The sequence below is a fragment of the Schistocerca gregaria genome, chromosome 3 (genome assembly GCF_023897955.1).
Source record: "Schistocerca gregaria isolate iqSchGreg1 chromosome 3, iqSchGreg1.2, whole genome shotgun sequence".
NCBI lineage: Eukaryota > Metazoa > Arthropoda > Insecta > Orthoptera > Acrididae > Schistocerca > Schistocerca gregaria.
Genome location: NC_064922.1, coordinates 428,551,317 through 428,564,834, shown reverse-complemented (window position 1 = coordinate 428,564,834; position 13,518 = coordinate 428,551,317). Strand labels below are relative to the sequence as shown.

The 13,518-nt window shown below is 39.7% G+C and overlaps 1 protein-coding gene across 1 annotated transcript in view; it reads right to left on the bottom strand.

Annotated features, from left to right (window-relative positions):
- LOC126354627 (uncharacterized) overlaps positions 1–13,518 on the bottom strand; it is a 276,170-nt gene that overhangs the window by 69,536 nt on the left and 193,116 nt on the right. The window lies entirely within an intron of this gene.

The following is a 13,518-nucleotide window of genomic DNA, read 5'->3' as shown; positions in this document are numbered from 1 at the left end:
CCTATGCTGTTATCATCTGATATTAAGGCTCCCAGTATGTAAGAAGGGCACTACTATGAAATACTTCCCACTTACATATTGAAATTAGTGTAGATGTTCAAAGTGGTCCCCATTAACATCCATCACAGGCAACTGATTGATTGTTTGATTTTATTTCATTTTACATAGGTCTAACTGTGCTGCTTTCACAAGGACGTGGGATGGGTCACCTTTTTACAAATACAGTATGATACTCTTATAGCATATGTGGACATTTGAGTACATAATCATATAAAAATTTATACAATGCCACTGAAGTGCTGCACCAGCTACAAAGCATCCTGAAGTTCATCCAATGTGTGTAGTTTTACATCAATAAATAATGTCTCTTAGTGTTACCCTTAGCTAGAAGTCCAGAGGCTTAAGTCTGGAGAGTGAGACGGAGACTCGACAGTGTTTCATCAGCGTATTCTTTGTGCAGGTACTTTAGTTGAGATACTCCCTGACATTATTTGGTAGTGGGGTGGGACACTAAAACCTTTTCTCCCATACAACTCACAGATGGCAGGTAAAATGGATATTTCAAGCTTCTCAAGGTATACTTCACTGATAACTCTAAAGTCAAAGAAGAATGGTCCAGTCAAACAACAATAACATGCTCATCAGACCACACAATCACTTCTGTAGGCATTTCACTGTTGCACACAATGGCATTAAAATCATTCACAGCACTCCTTTCTATGATCTGAGTCATCCTCATCCATTGTGTGTAGCAGTTTCAGAATTTAGCACTTTGCAGTCCTCAAAATGCGCTGAACAGCTGAACAACTTATCCTGGTTTCATGGCAGACTGTGTGATAAGGGGGCAAATTGTAGTAACACAGCAAGGGAATTAACTTGACTCCCATTACAGGTCACCCAGGTCATTGTTTGTGTAAATATTTAACACAGCCTTCAACTTAAAAATTTGTCTCAAATTGTTGTTACACAGTTGTTACACAGGCCAGTAGCTCTGTTTGAAAATCTTTTTGCCACACCCATTGAGCTTCATTGAACTGCTTTTCTTTCATCAAATCTCAGCCTTGCATCAGCCATGTTTATTCATGTAGCTGAAAGCAAAACAAAACAGCACTTACATGGCAACCACCTCATAACAAAACAGTGCTTACGTGGCCAACATCATGGAACAAATCAATGCTTATGTAGTGACTACCACATAACAAAACGAAACCACATCCAAGTGGCAACTGCCAGAACAATAAATTATTAAATTACCAAAAATGAGACATTTCTGTCAATTAAGTTGCAAATTTTTAACTATTAAACAGTGTTTACATTGTTTTGTGCCAATTTGTATTCTGTTTTATTTTCATTTATTGTGAGGCTGATTTGTAATGCTTCTGTTTCCACTGACAGGTGTATTTCTTTAAGTATGTTGGCATTTTTTCCCACTGAAGCAATGTTATCAGTTTATGCACAAATTTGGCTAGTTATGTACTATCGAAGACAGTGCTGCCAAAGCAGAGTTACTAAACACAGCCTTTCAAAAAGCCTTCACAAAAGAAGACGAAGTAAATATTCCAGAATTCGAATCGAGAACAGCTGCCAACATGAGTAACATAGAAGTAAATATCCTTGAAATAGTGAAGCAACTTAAATCACTCAATAAAAGTAAGTCTTATGGTCCAGACTGTATACCAGTTAGGTTCCTTTCAGAGTATGCTGATGCATTAGCTCCATCTATAACAATCATGTACAACCGTTCACTCGACAAAAGATCCATACCCAAAGACTGGAAAGTTGCATGGCCACACCAATATTCAAGAAAGGTAGTAGGAGTAATCCACGAAATTACAGGCTGTATTGTTAACGTTGATAGGCAGCTGGATTTGGGAACATATATTGTATTCAAACATTATGAAGTACCTCGAAGAAAGCTGTCTATTGACACACAGTCAACATGGGTTTAGAAAACATCGTTCCTGTGAAACACAACTATCTCTTTATTCACATGAAATGTTGAGTGCTATTGACAAGGAATATCAGATCAATTCCGTATTTCTGGATTTCCGGAAGGCTTTTGACACTATACCACACAAATGGCTTGTAGTGAAATTGCACACTTATGGAATATCAACTCAGTTATGACTGGATTTGTGATTTCCTGTTACAGAGGTCCAGTTCAAAGTAATTGACGGGAAGTCATTGAGTAAAACAGAAGTGATTTCTGGCATTCCCCAAAGGTAATGTTATAAGCCCTTTGCTGTTCCTTATGTACATAAATGATTTAGGAGACAATCTGAACAGCCGTCTTAGGTTGTTTGCAGATTACGCCGTTATTTATCGACTAATAAAGTCATCATAAGATCAAAACAACTTGCAAAACGATTTAAAAAAGATATCTGAATGGTGCAAAAATTGGCAGTTGACCCTAAATAACAAAAAGAGTGAGGTCATTCACATGAGTGCTAAAAGCAATTCATTAAACTTTAGTTACACGATAAATCAGTCTAATCTAAAAGCCGTAAATTCAACTAAATACCTAGAATTACGAACAACTTAACTGGAAGGAACACATAGAAAATGTTGTGGGGAAGGCTAACCAAAGACTGCATTTTATTGGCAGGGCACTTAGAAAATGTAACAGAGCTACTAAGGAGACTGCCTACACTATGCTTGTCTGTCCTATTTTAGAATACTGCTGCGTGGTGTGGGATCCTTACCAGATAGGATTGACAAAGTACATCAAAAAAGTTCAGAGAAAGGCAGCACATTCAGCACGTTTTGCATTATCGCGAAATATGGAAGAGAGTGTCACAGAAATGATACAAGATTTGGGCTGGACATCATTAAAAGAAAGGCGTTTTTCATTGTGATGGAATCTTATCACGACACTCCAATGACCAACTTTCTCCTCTGAATGCGAATATATTTTGTTGACACTGACCTACATAGGGAGAAACAATTACACGATAAAATAAGGGAAATCAGAGCTCATACGGGAAAATATACTTTTCCGCATGCTATACGAGATTGGAATAATAGAGAACTGTGAAGGTGATTCAATGAATCCTCTGCCAGGCACTTAAATGTGATTTGCAGAGTAACCATGTAGATTTAGTTTTCATAAGTATGTTGCCTCTTTTATTGTTTTTTATACTACAATGTGCAGGGCTATATTCAATTAGACAGTGGAGAAGTTATCATCTTACTTCATTCCTTTATTAAAGATAAAACTTCAACTTACACTATTAAATGTCTTCATATTTGCTCTCATCTCTATCACTGCATTCTGATTAGATTTATTAGATTAACTAGTTTAGCACATTCGCTACTTCTCTTAGCATATTGTATATTCATTGCCAATTTATAGAGACTTGTTTGAAATTGATGAAAATGAAGTGCAGTCTGGGCAAAAACCACACTGATATTCCCCAAGTATGCCTTCTGTGCACTTCTGAATCCTTTCTTTTAGTATACGTTTGAAGATCTTATACATCATGCTTAGTAACCTTATACCTCTGTAGTTTTCACAATATATTCTATCTCCTTTCTTATAAATGGCGATTATTATTAGAGTTTTCCATTTATCTGACACGGTTTCAGTTTCCTACATCCAATATTGGTGTGCACATTTCCTTTATTACAGTACCTTCACTAGTTTTTTAATTAATTTAGGGATCATGCAGTCATCACTGGGAGCTTGATTGTTTTTCATCTTGTGGACAGCCAGAGAAACCTCTTACAGCACTGACTTTACTGCATTAGTTTCTACTTCCAGCTCCCCTCTCTCTTCCTGTGGGGCTGCCTGTTCTTCTTCTAGGCTGGTATTTAGTGCGCCTACCCATCTGCCCACTATCTGTCCTCCCTCTCTTATCATTTTCTCACCTATACTCAAGTATGTATTTATTTTTGGATGAAATCTACGCCTTATTTTTGCCAACAGCATGATAGAATTTTCTAATTTCACTCTGTTCCTTTCATCCTTCTGGTTCTTGAAATTTATTCATAGTACACTCTCTTTCCTTTCTCTTGCACAGTCTGTTAGCTCTTCTACTAAATTCTCTACATTGTTCTGCATTATTTCTGGTTTCTCTTTGTAACAATTTCATTCTTGCCCTATTCTGTTTCTCTATAGCTAATCTGTAATCTTCAACCAACCATTTTTGTGTTCTTATGTTTCTTATCACATCTATAATTTATTCTTCAGAATCTTTAATGGCTTGAATTCAATGGCTGCTGCACAGCCTGAGTCATCTGGATCCTTCCTGCCAACACTAGCTTTTCTGAAATGTGCAGGTGCAAACTCTACCTGCAATACATCCTACGATTGTGTAACCCCCTGGCCTCACCTTCACTAGTCCCTTTCCTTCACCCATCTATTGTCCTCCCTGATTCCACTCCAGCATTACACAGCCTTCATTCCACCAACGCACCCACTAGTTTTTCCCCCTCCACTATTTCTCTCCTTTTCTGCCCCCTTCCCGCCAACCTCTCAAACTGCACCAAGGAACCTTACTCTGTCCCCAACATGACCCACAAGCAGCATTGCACCTTCCCCTACCCCTAATCTGTTATTCCTCCCCCTCCTCATCCCAATCTCTTCCTAACCCTTTCACCCACAGACTGCATCTCCCATCACACACAGTTGCTGTATGTAGTCTGGCTTAAGCTGTCAGAGACAGAGGTCATGTGTGTGCGAGTTGTGGCTGTGTGAGTGTGCATATATTTTGCACTTTAGATGAAGGCCTTTTGGCCAAAAGCTCAAATGTATAAATCTTTTTGTTGTGCCTGTCTGCAACTCAATGTCTCCACTATATGGTGTATAGAAATCTATCCTTTTCATAATATATTTGGTTTTAGTTGCTCAAGCCTTCAGATGCAAGTTGCAAATTGATTGAGAATGCATCTCCATGTGTGGTGTTGTCGTCATTTGTCCTTTTCGTAATATATTTGGTTTTAGTTGCTCAAGCCTTCAGATGCAAGTTGCAAATTGATTGAGAATGCATCTCCATGTGTGGTGTTGTCGTCATTTGTCTTTATGGTATCGACATTACCTTACATAGTTGTTGCCTGAGATACTGACCTGGCTGTTTCAGTTTTCACGCAAAGGTGTGAAAGCAAACAAAGTACAAGACTTCACAATCATAACCCGCATCACCAAATACTTCCCACAGGAGAGTCTGTTGCTCAAAGTCGCCTGATGTTATGGCGATGTGAGCTTGCCATTATAAAGACAAAATATCTTAACTTCATACTGTCTGTTCTGATGTTTGATGTCAACAGGTTACTATAGCCTGGCTGCTGTTGTGGTAGTTGTTGTGATGCCTACATCTGCTTTTACTGTGTTGGCCTGTACAGCTTTTTGGAAAACGTGGCTATGCACAGAGAACATCACCTCCCTTGCCTAACGTTTCTCCCAAAAGTTCCTAGTCCACAGACCCAGCTTTTTCCATTTGCCAGAGATGTCCATTAGCTGCTGGCTCTATTAATTTGACAAACTCACGCTTTTAAGAAGCATTATAAGTCACTCACAATTATATTTAATGTACAGTGCTGATTATAATCTATACTACACAATCTGTACCACTGTATTTTTTGTAACAGGCCTTCAAGTGTTGTAGCTCAACATAAAGATGCATAGTTTTCACAAAAAAGCACAAGCAAATGACAAGCAGCATGTCTTTAGTTTTTCTTCAGAATCTGATTCATATGCAATACACCGCCATATGTTACCTGACAAGAGTTGCAGACCACTCTAGGAACTACAACATACAACATTACTATAGTCAAAGAGAGATAAAACAGAAAAGCCTTTCAATCACAGTTAATATATTCAGATTGCCATAAGGTCCCTCACACAAAGTACTACACACGTATAAATTACTGTCACCTAAACTCAACAGATCATTTAAGACACAACTCACACACAGCAAGAAAAGGAGTTACTGTGCATCAAAGAAAAAAAGGCCTTTCTGATTTCAATCTATACTTGTGTTTCCCAACTAACAATGTGTTAGACTGTTTCTTTCTTTTCAGCGAATTATGTTAGCTGAGGATTTACAGCCAATGCCATCACATTCTTGGAAAAAAACTTACTTATCTCTTGTTTATCTTAAATTTGTCATATATGTATTAGATGACTGGTATGGTTCTCTGTGAATTTGGGGGGGGGGGGGGGGGGGGGGAGGGCTGTAAGTGAAGAATTTGACACTGCTTCATCAACTCACAACCAAATTATCTCCTTTCACCTTAACCCAGACATCGAACTATGCTACAGATCAGTATGTCACCTCATCTAAGATTTTTTACTCACATTCATTGCTTTTGCCAACTAACATCCAAACTGTCACCTTCCAATCTATCCTAGACCTCAGGGTACGCTACAGATCAGTTTGCTTTCAAAACATACATTGCAGAAACAACTAACATAACTGCAAAAGAAATATTGTCAGTGTTCTGTTTGCTCACGTATAATTTCATACACCGTATCATTACATTACAGTACAAAGCCAACATAGGTATCGATAAATTCAACTAAAGTCTACTAACATAGCAAATGTGTAAATAGTTATTAAATCTGAATAGTTAGAGATGGAAAGGTCAGAGTTTTGTTCCATAGTGCTTTTTGGTCTGTACACCAACAAGAAAATGCTTTTTCACATGCTACACAAGCAATATTTCTCCCTGCCTGTCCCACCTATTACTCTAAAACATAACCACAAAGAATAAGGTATATAATAGCTGCACCTTCAGTACCCTTCAAAATCCAGTACTAGTGCATTACAGAAATTTGAAGCTGTCTATTCAGAAAAGACAGTAAAAGACATGAAGTCGCTCTCTAATTTCATGCCTCAATGAAAATATTTTATAACAATTTTAGCAGTACAGTAGTTGCATTAGCTTCATTCTAGTATCTTACATTTTAACCACAGCAGTTATCCAACATTCTTCCCATTTATGTCAATGTTTCTTAAATACAAGTTGATTTCAAAATGTTGGAGAAAAAGTATAGAAATATATCAAGCTTCACATTCATGATGTTTGCATTGAAGGTCCTCTTTCCATTGATCCTAAAGTAGACTGGCACTAAATATTTGGGGAGATTCTTCATTTCCATATCTTACATATTTACAATCAATTACTTTCCACTAACAACTTCAGTTTCATTGGAGCTATTTATGTTTGCTGTGAGAGTTTATCATTGGATTAAGAAGCAAAGTACACATGACATGCACATGTTTCTTTAGTGTAGGGGAGCTCTCCTTGAGGTCAACAATGAATCACCGACCAAAACTGAAGATATATCAGCCATATTAGTCGCAGAGAACTTTTGTCCTTGGAGATACAGAGAAGAAAGAAATTTGACATTAAAGAAACGAGATACAGGAGATGGAAAGCTGCAACAATAGAACATCAAGGTGTTCAAGATCCATCTGCCACTCTACCAGGATTTGATATGAAGAGAAGTGACATGACTGAACAGGATAAGAACTGGTCACTTCAGATGCAATGCCCTGATGCACAACTGAGGACTCCAGGACTCTCCTGCTTGTGGTAGTGGGGTCCAAAAACAAACTGTTCAGCATATTGTCAGAGGCTGCTCTCTCAGAAAGTACCCACAACCATTCATTAACTTTATTAACGCTGCTCACTCTGCTATCAACTGGCTTCATTCAACAGATGTTGAACTCTGGCTAAATGTATCTGTTTGAATTAACAGTCCTAATTTTATACTTTAAATGTCCTCGTTTTAAAATTATTCAGTTATTAACTTTAAGAATTGAACATATTAGTTTTGTGCCTAAATCCATAAATGTATAATTGTAAACTATATGTATTTCTCAATATCTGCTGTTGCCCCCATATGTTAAATAAATAAATCTACTTACAAACATGGCTTAATTGTTACCATATGTTTACTGTTATTGTGATGTTTGCACAACCTTGTACAGAAATGGTTCAGTACATTTTCTTTACTCTTTCACATATTAGAAATGGAAGTGTACTACTCCACAAGTAAGATGGAAAATATGATTTTCTGCTATGAATTAGCAAATAGAAGTGGCCTCCGAGCTAGTGGCCTCTACCTGGAAAAATATCCACGTTGCAAAGCACCATCTGATATGCTGTTTGGCCAAATTTTTCAGCATCTTAAAGGACATGGGTTCTCTAACAAGCCACAAGTGAGCAGTGGGTGGCCTTGGTCAGTCCACACACCTCAGATGGAGGAGCATGTGCTACATTTACTAGATGAAAGACTTAGAACTAGTGTGTGGCGATTGGCAGCAGCAGAAGGCATAAGTCATCCTTTTGCTGGGTGGTCCTACACAAAGAATTGCTGCATCCTTACCATCTTCAGTGTGTCTAAGCACTAAGGTCAGAAGAACAATGTAGAGCACATTGCAGTTATGACACTGGCTATTGCAGAAGTGTGCTCCAGATCCACTGCTTTCGTCAGAGATTTTGTTTACCAATGAGGCAGATTCACAAGAGAGAGTATGTAAACTTTCCTAACAAGCATATGTGAGCTGATGAAAATTGCTATGCATTTGCAGAAAGAGGGCATCAGCATCATTTCTCCATCAATATACAGGCAGGTGTTCCTGGTGATAAATTACTGTGACCATACATCCTACAACACCATACATCCTACAACAAACATTAAATGGGGTTGATCAACAATTTCTTGTTAATGTTTCACTTATGTTGTTGGGGGATGTGCCATGATAGCAAAGATTCCAGATGCAGTTTATGCACAGTGGTGCAACAGCACATTTCCTTTGCAGTGTGTGTAAACATCTGACACTGACATTGCAAGACCAGTGGATAGGTCAGGGAGACGCTCTCTATTCCCCAGTCTGCAACTGCCTAGATCTTTGGTCATGCGGACACTTAAAGGCATCAGTTTACACCACCCCTATCAATGATGTCCACATACTACATCTTCTATGCATGCCAGCACTTACAAAAACTACCATGTGTATTTCAAAGTATGCATGATTCCTTATATTGAAAGTCAGAGGGATGAATTGCCACGGATGGACATCACATTGAGCACTTCCTATGTGTCATGAAAGGATGTTGGGCAGAGCTTCTATTATGAACAAGTGTACAGCTGGCAGAAAGTATTAGTTTCCACACACATGTGTAATGGTCCTTTTTATGTTGCAATGGGTACTGCTATCTCCCTCAATATTGGACTCGGTTTTCACCCACTATGAACAAGTGTACAGCTCTCAGAAAGGAAAGTACATACTTCTGAATCCATGTTTATTAGACCTTTTCTTGTTTTGGTGAGTACTACCACTCCTCAAAATATTTTAAAATACTCTATAATAAAAGGACAGATTAGAAGCCAATTTCAGCAGGGGGGGGGGGGGGGGGGGGGGGATTTATCGGCGTAAATAACCTGAACATGTCTACTGCTTTTGTAGACTACCTGCATTGGAAGCTATAGTGGCAGAATGCATCAGAAAGAACTTGCAAATTAAGTTTCTTCATTATGCTTCAAGCTATGCATCACTGACATCACTGTATTCTAGAGTCATAAAATCATGTTTTACATTCATATATTAATACCTTTTTGGAGAACAAAAATCAATATAGATCCTGTAAACATAAATTGGACAAAACTCACCTCCCTCTGTTTGTCTATGACATTCAGAATGCTGAAGGCAGTTGTGCCCAGCTTAGAGCTGTATGCTTTGACATCTGAAGGAGGTTCAATACAGTTCTGCTCTGTCATTTAGTGAAGAAAATATGAGGTTACCACCATATTTGTGATTGGATTCTGGACTTCCTTGCCGACAGAATTCAACAAGTCATTCTCAATGGAAGAAAATTTACAGATTTAAAGGTGATTGCAGGAGTACCCAAGGAAGTGTGATAAGGGTGTTACTACCAACAACAACTTATATAAATGATCTAGTGCATAATGCCAGAAATTCTACTGCTGTTCATAGACAATGCATATGTCTGTAAGAAAGCAGCAATGCCATAAGACCTTCAGAGGATTGATGACTTACATGTCAACATGGGATCCTTACCAGGTTGGATTTGAAGAAAAGAAAGAGAAGATAAAGAGAAGATGCAATAAAGAGTGACACACAGTTTGTCATGGGGTTGTTTAGTTGGTGCAAGAGTGATACGGAGATGTCCGGCAAACTTCAGCAGAAGGCAATACGAAAGACACATTGTGCATCCTGAAGAGAGTTACATTCTCAGAAGAATCAGTCGACAAATTACTCCTCCTGTAAAACAATCTAAATGAGAAAACCAGAGAAATTAGAGCCCACGTGAGGGTTTACTGACAATCATTCATCCCACACACCATTCGTGATTGGAACAGGGACAGGGGCAAGACAATAGTGGTACCAGAAGTACCCTGTGCTACACACCACAATGAGACATGAACAGTATAGATGCACACGTTAAAAGAGGGGTCACTGATGCCCGAATCTACAATTGGTATTCTCTATTAGAAAATTCATACCATTATCTTGCTGTTAATTCGTACAATATTATCATAAATTTTATTTTGTATCTTTCTGATGGTCTATAACCTCATGGAATTAAAGACTGGTGTGCTTAGTTCTATTTTCAGTGTACTGTATTTTTAAAAAAGTGTTCGACATAGTAGTTACAAGATTCTATGGTCCCTCAGCCAACAGATGCTGTGTATATGAGCACACATTCTTTGGTACTGTGTGTCCACCTGATAGGTCAGATATATTCAAGAAGGAACCTGTAAATTATACAGTGAAGAAATATAGAAGGTTTAGTACTGCCATCTTATGACAAGTACTTCACAATTGTATCCATTCGCTGTTTTATAAAAAGCACATGTCACTTGATGATATTTCATTTAGTAATGGGATTGGTTACAAAAGGGCTCTCAAGAAATATGCTGCTTCCAATTTCATAACAGGGTGTACACATGGAAAAAAAAGTCCCGGATTTTCCATGGATTTCCCAGTTAATAATACATTTTTTCCCTGGTGAAAATACACTTTTTCCATGTTAAGTAACAGTATACTTTTCCTCAGAACAGTAAAACTTATCTTTTGAATGGTTATGGTTTTATACACCAGCATATAATTTCCCAGCTATTTGGAAAACCAAATTACAATTTAAAAAACACACGTTTTGGAAAGATCTTTGATGTGCAGCACCATGTATGCTGCATATTTTCATTTTATGAAAGTACAAATTTGTATTCCACCAAACATCGCATGTTACTTTACGAAGCATTGAAATCGAGTTTGTGATGCACTTTTCTAAGCCAGTCATAGCTCATGTCACGAATCAAATGTAAACAGTTGTGACATCAAGCTCATCGGAGGCAATTAGTTGATACAAAGCACTGGAGTATCCCTAAAGCCTTTGAAACATTTTTCTGTTGGCAGGCGCTAGTATGAGCACTGGGTTTTGTTGTATATGACTCATATCCAATGGAAATTAAGATTTTTTTTTTTAAGTATTATTCTGCAGTAGTGGGAAACAGTAATATCCTTTGTTAGAGTATCGGTTCTTACCAGTCAAAATTACAAAAATTTAACTGAAAACAAAAACAATGGAAAATTCCCAAAATTCTAAAAAAATTCCCAGGTTTTTTCCAGTCTTTTCCCAGATGAAAAAATTCCCGGTTTTTCTCGGATCTCCCGGGTTGTATGTACCCTGTTGTCTCCTGCGTGCCCATCAGCTCTGCATCATTGGTGTGCTTTGGCCTAACTGTACTTCATAGCAGGGGCATGCTCAGACGAATGTCGGCCCGTAGACAGTCTCGTCTGCAATTGCTGTGCTGCTGTCTGAGGCTGCCACACAGATCCCCTTGGTGAGCGAAGTTCAGAAGTGCGAGAGGCAAAAATGCTCCATTTGTGACCAGCATATGTTTGTGCTTCACACACTTGTGGTGATGTCAGTGTCAGTGCAATGGCAACGGAGCATGACATCAGCACGAGCATGAAGTGGCAGTGTGTGACGTCACAAGAAGCTAGCAGAGTGGGTCTGTTTCTGCGTAGCCATCTAGAACAGCACTGTGCAGGAAATGTCTATAGCGATGAGTGGTTGCAGATCTACTGAGCAGATGTCGGCTTGGAGAACACTGACACATGAACAAATTCTGGTTAACTGCTACGAAGAATAAGAAATGAAGCTTGGGTGAAGATAAGATGCACTGTTCATCACACTCAGTTCATATGCATACAAACAAGGTCTTGTTAACTGTGGGAAAAAAGCTAAACAAAATTTTCGCAGAGACGTACTCTTCCTAAAAAGACAGTCCCCCCCCCCTGTCGCAGCAGAGACACAGAGAATTTAACATGCATTAATGAGGTGTCATAGGAGCTGGGAACACGGCATTTGGGGCTGTGGTGGACGTACCGGGTGGCACGGGTAGCAAAGTCCAGAGCTCGAATGGAGATTTATTGTAAGTTGGTGAAATGGCCTGCTGGTGACAGGGTCTCAGTAAAAGGTGGCGTGCAGTGTGCATGCATGCTGCTGTGTGCAACGTGACGTTATTATGATGCACCAGGAACATTTGAAGCAAACACGGTGGCTGGCAAGCAAGATGTAGTCAACTGGCTGCTGTGGTGGGGCTGGCTGGTGTGCACAGTCCGGTCAGCTGTCTGAATGGAGTTTGGGTAGACTGAAGTGCACGGTGCTGCTTGGTGACAGCTGGCAGTGCACGTGAATACCTGGCAACTGCTGGGATGAGCTCTGCCTGGCCAGTTGTGTGCGGAGTGTTGCCTTTTACCAAGTCTTGCGCAGGGTTGTAGAAGTGCACAGTGGTGGGTTCTGTCAAGACGTACCGCTGGTTTGACCCTGTTGATAGATACTTTGGCCAGCCTACCATTATACTCGATCGCCAACGTCTTCCCCCATAAGTTATCACGCGATGTGGTTCCAAGTAGAGCAGCTGAAATGGTAGCTGTATCGCACCTGTGCACAGCGTCACATGCAGGCAATACTGTAGGTCTACATGGACAAAGACTTTGGAGGCGCCGTGCCACGTCAGTGGGTGTGTCACACACCATTCATGGGACTGCGCAGGCATTTTGCTAGTGGCGGCGCCAAGGTGTCATGTGGCAGTGGTACTTCCTCCTTGACTTCTCCATGGATGGAGAGTAACTGACAGTAGACGAGGTCCGCAGGTGAGACGCTGATCTCTTCCTTTGGTGTCACTCACGATAGTGCTTCTATCCAGGTGCTGTCATGGCACATCAGGGACACCTTCAGTGTCCAATAAAGACACTCGATGATACCATTACATACCAGAGCATGTGGGTGTCTCTCCTGACTCTGGTGCGCTGGCATGCAGCACTTATGCATTACCGTTAATGACAATCCTTTCAGAGTCCAGGCCAGACAAAACATGCTGTCGCGGTTGACTCTGTGCTGTTTGCACTGGGATGTGATAACCTGTGGACGGAGTCTAAAGTGCTGCACTGAAATTTTTCTGGAGAAACCAGCGATGCACACCTGTCATAATGTCAAACCAAATCTTATGTGAGGAGCAAGGGGTGGGCACCAGTTCTA